Source organism: Nuphar pumila, chromosome 11, assembly GCF_984573655.1.
Source record: "Nuphar pumila chromosome 11, dmNupPumi1.hap1.1, whole genome shotgun sequence".
In the NCBI taxonomy this organism is placed as follows: Eukaryota; Viridiplantae; Streptophyta; class Magnoliopsida; order Nymphaeales; family Nymphaeaceae; genus Nuphar; species Nuphar pumila.
In genome coordinates this window covers 90,086,709-90,091,748 of record NC_143259.1, presented here as the reverse complement: position 1 = coordinate 90,091,748, position 5,040 = coordinate 90,086,709, and positions in this window count along the sequence as shown.

The following is a 5,040-nucleotide window of genomic DNA, read 5'->3' as shown; positions in this document are numbered from 1 at the left end:
GATAAAGCAGTCAGAGGCTTCTGACTTGAATTCTCCATCTTGGGTCTAACGATTTGCTTGAAGAAGTCAGGAGTTCCTTTTGATTTGGGAACTGACTTCACAGGTGCTTCCGCAACTTTCATTTTACCGAATGCTGAAATTAAGTCCATCTTCTTAGAATCTGGAGCTGCTTGTCGTAGCACCGTCACCTGATGCTGAACTTGGAGATCTTGCGCAGAACATGGCTTGATATGTTCATGCGGTAGAAAGGGTTGTGCAGACACTACTGCTGTGGTGTGCGAAGGGAAGGGGTGATTGAGGATGTCCATTTTCTCTTCTTCTTCTCCTTCTACTAATAGATTCTTTTCAATGAGATCTTGCACGATGTTTTTGAGAACAAAGCAGTTTTCAATATTGTGTCCCACTGTCCTGTGGAACTTGCAGAACTGATCTTTCCATTTCCCCATGGGCACAGGGGGATCGGCCAATCTGGGCAATTTGACCATCTCTTTCGATAGCATGTACTCGAGCACATCCTCGAGTGATTGGTCAAGAGGAGTAAACTTTCTGTCGTAACTCCATCCTTCATGTTTGGTCTTCTCACGCAGTTTCGGCCCTTGATCCTGCTGAGGAGGCTTGCTGTACTGAGGAGCAGGCTTTGCTTTCTGGTCCTTGTTGTTCGGATTGCCGGTGCTGTAGCAGTAATCTTTCTTCTGCCTTTTGTATCGATTTTGGCTTTTGTTGTTGTTGTTGGCAGAATAAGTGAAGTGAGCTTTCTTTTTCTGCTCACCATGGGAGTTGTTCTTGGAAAAGGTGAAGCCTTCATAGACTCCATTTTCCACACTCAGCTCGAGCCATTCGGCTCGTTCAGTCAGCTCAATGAAGGTCCTGAACGGCGCTGTGGAAATTAATCCTCTTAACGACTATGAAAAATTGTTGAGGATCAGGGACAATGCATGCCTTTACGAGATAGGATCTCTCATCTTATTACAGGCTGATCTCCACCTGTGAATGAAGTCCCGTGCTTTCTCATTCTCGTTCTGCCTTAAATTGCAGAGATGACTTAGTGTGGGCAGCGCTTCTGTGTTGAACAAGAAGCGTTCAATAAAGAGATTTACAACTTTATCGAACTCCTTGAGCTCGATGGGGTTGATATGCTCAGCATACCACTTAGCTGCAACTCCTTCCAAGCTGCGCGGGAAGCATAGAAACAATGCTCTGTTATCCCTCTTAAACCGAGAGCATTCAGCAAAGAAAGTGGCGAGGTGCGCTTTTGGGTCGCCAGAACCATCGAATTTGATGAATTTACGGGGGAGATTCTCCAGATCATCATCCCCTTCTAAGCCGCCATAAAAGTCCTCACTGGTGAAGACTTTCTTGCCCTTGTCGCGGGCTTGCAGATCTTTGACAACTCGGGCCATTTCTTTAAACTGCGCTTGCAAAGGCTCTTCTTTATCTCTGCTTTTTGACCTGCGGCTTTTACTTTGGCCACGCTTCTGAAATGCCGGAGGCACCTCATATTCTTCATCTGTGTTTTCAGTGGAATCTGATTCATCTGAAATCTCTTCTGGCTGGGTCTGTTTCTTGGGAGCCTTCTTACTCCTACGACCATGAAACTTTTCTCTGAATGGATTCCTTTCTGAGCTGGTCCCGGGCTGCTCATTCATCATTTTGTTCATCATTTTTCTGAACATGCCATACATTTGAGGGTCTATGCCATCGTCTTCTTGCTGCTGCTCTCGACTCTTCTCAGATCGAGGGGAACTCATCTCTTCTTCCGAGGCTGACGAGTATTGGGATGTTGTGGTTCTTTTGCCTGATCTTGTCTCAACCATCAAATGATATGGATGCTCTCTGCAGGGCAAAGACCTGATTAGATTATGAAGGAATTGAGCTCTTGGAAGAAATATTTGCTAAAAATATGGTAGACAATTTGGAAAAGATGTCCCATTACTAGGGACTGAGTCATCGTGGGAATCACGACAATTGTGTTGCCATTCCTTCTGCAAAAGAAATAAACAACGAAAATATGCCTTGTTACCTAGGCGAGGTCGTCAAACCACAATGGAAAGAGAGAATTTTATTAAAGTGAGAAGAATAAGATTTTATTGATCTTGACAAAGAGGTGGGGGACAAACAATTTGCCACCATTCACGATAATCGGCAGACACTCTAGGACCTGGAAAGATTTTAAGAGAGACAAAGGAATCCCAGCCGTAGCGGGCAGAATGATATGCCCCGGACCATTGCGCGGAGGTGAGATCGAACTCTGCCATAGCTTCTGATAACAGTCGGGCTTCAACGTACTGCTGCCTTTGAGAGAACTGTCGAACACATCTCTCTGGTTGATAATAAGTGCAGAAGAATGGTCCCAGCAACTTGAACCGCTTGCCATAAGCGTACGTATATCTGGGAGGAGATATTTGCCGATCAAAATAGTCCCAAACAACGTCATTCTCTTGAATGTTGTTGATCATAGACCGGTACTGCGCCACTGGAAGGAGTTCTTGACCATTGTATCTGAAAGAGCTTGCTCGGGCTGGAACGTGTTGGAAAAACCAGGACTGAAGTGCGTAGATGCATCCTTCAACTAAAATGGACTCTCCAAGTGAGAATCGAGTCAGACCTCGATATAGGAAGGCGAGCGTTGCCATGGCTATAGAGAGGCGATTAGTCTGCCGACTTCCCCATCTTCTCATGAGCTGAATTGTTCTAATGTCCATGTAGTTCTGTCCATCTGGGAAAAGGGACAGTCCTACAGTGCATAGAACCATTGCATTCTGAATCCTTTCTTTAGCTGTTCTTGAAAGCGAGTTGACTTCGACGAAGGTCCCGTACTGGCGGTACAACTCAAGTAGGTCAACATATTCATTTCCTTCTAACTGGATCAGAGGCCAAGATCGGCGGCCTGTCATACGAGCTAAGGAGTCTCGGGGGTCCAAACCCTTGACATTGATAAGGAATTGATGCTCTAATGGGTCGCTTGGTCGACCAGCTGATTCTGGCAACCCCATGATTTTTGAAAATTCATCCATCAAAACGGTCATCTCTCCCCACGGGAACCAGAAGGTACACGTCCGAGGATTCCATCGCTCCGCCATTACATGGATCAGGTTGCCGTTGATGGTCTTCTTTCCGACTGCTGACGCCAGTTCTAATCCGCACTCGCTCAAATGGTCCGGGAACATTCGGGAAAAGCTCTTTAGCCAGGAATAGTACCACCGGGGAATGAAAGTTCCGGTGCTAAGGGCTCGATGTTCAGGACGACCTTGTCGCACCTCGAAGGAGATGTGACCTTCAGGAAAGATAGGATCGACTTGACTGGATGCCATTGAACTGAAAACAGAGAAAGACTCAGAATGAGACTTAGGAAAATGTGAGAAATTTTGAAAAATTTTGCAGGCAGGATAAAAATGCAGCTAGAAATTCGAGATCCAGTAGAAAGGTAGAATGTAAAATCGCCTGGAGTTTTGAAAGAAATTGGATATTTGAGAAAATCATCCAGGGTTTGAGAAAAACATCTTGTGGAAAATAAGGATGTTTTGAAAAAGGCCTAATGAGTTAAAACATTGGGAAATAAAGAATTGAGAAAATCATACATACAATCACATCCTGCACAAACATTTATGCACATTCAGCACTCCCTAAAAGGCTGACTCTAGATGCATCAATTTGAAAACAGCTGTAGGACCCTAATCCTAACTCTAGGTTCAGATCATCTTTGTCCAATCCAGTTATGCCGATATACCCGAATCGAAATCCGAGGTACATGGCATAGAATTTTAACTCCGGTTCTAAGGTAAGGTTTTCCAACATCCTTGAGCGCCTACCGATATACTTCAGACTGTGGCCCGCGGTACGTGGTAGGGGGGTGTTAACCCAAATAGGTGGCCCAGTTGTGAGGCTATGTCCCGAACTATGGTTTTGGAAGAGAGCCCAGCAACGTGAAGACCGGGTAATGATAGATAAGGGAGTTTTGAAAAAATGATCACATGCAAGAAATAGAGGGCTCTAAATCCTAGAGAGATAGCTTTTGAAAACTTTGAAGAAGCATACATTGTTTGCATTTAGATCCTAAATTGAGGAGAGTTGTGTTTAGACCTAAGTCTATATGAGCATGAAAATTTCTCCTCAATATGGTCCTACCAAACCATGCCTAAGCTATATGCATTCAATGTCAGCTGGGTCAGAATCTAGGCTCCTAGGCTCACATGATAGCAAAAGTAAAGAGCTGACATTTTGTGAACATAATTTCGATGATTGAACTAAGTCAAGCACTACTTTGACCAGACGAGGACAGGTCCCATCACGGTCGCCAAACCTGTTATCGTCGCGAAATTTTCCCCCCGTCTTCCCTTCCTTGCGGAAGAGAGAAAGAGGAAACGCTTTCGCGATTCAAACTTGACCGGATTTTGGAAATTGTTTTGAAATACTCGCCTCCGTTTTTGAAAATTGCGGGAAAATCCATGGGATGGGGCTCGACCTGTCGGTACGAGGTTCGACCGTTCCTGCCGCCTTTAACAGGGGTAATCGAACCAAGGACCAAAATTGTGCTTGACTTAGTTAAATCATCAAAATCATGTTCTATCCTAAATGCACAGAGAATTCAAGCATGTGCTATGAGATTTTGGAAAATGCCGGTTGGAAAACATGATGTATGCTTAGAAGATATTTGGAGTTGAAAAGATTCTCTCAGGAAAAGGGTCAATTTCTCAGGAAACTCAGATAAAAAAGAGTTTTTGAAATCATGAGAAAGTTCATAAAGATGTGGGAAAATCATGAATGGTTGAAAATCCTGGGAAAATAGAAGTGATTCTTGAGAAAAGGTGAATGTTTGAAAAGGGAAACACTTCTTAGGAAAACTTGGACTTTGAGAGTTTTCTTAGGAAAGTGATGAAAATTTTATAGGAAAGCTCATTGGAGAAGGAAATTCAAAACTTGGGGAATCGAAATTCTGGGAATTTTACCTTTTGAAATACTTGGAAATCGATTTTGGATCTTGGAGAAAGATTGGAAAACTCTTTTGAGTCTCTTAAGACAATATCATTTTCCAGGGAAAAC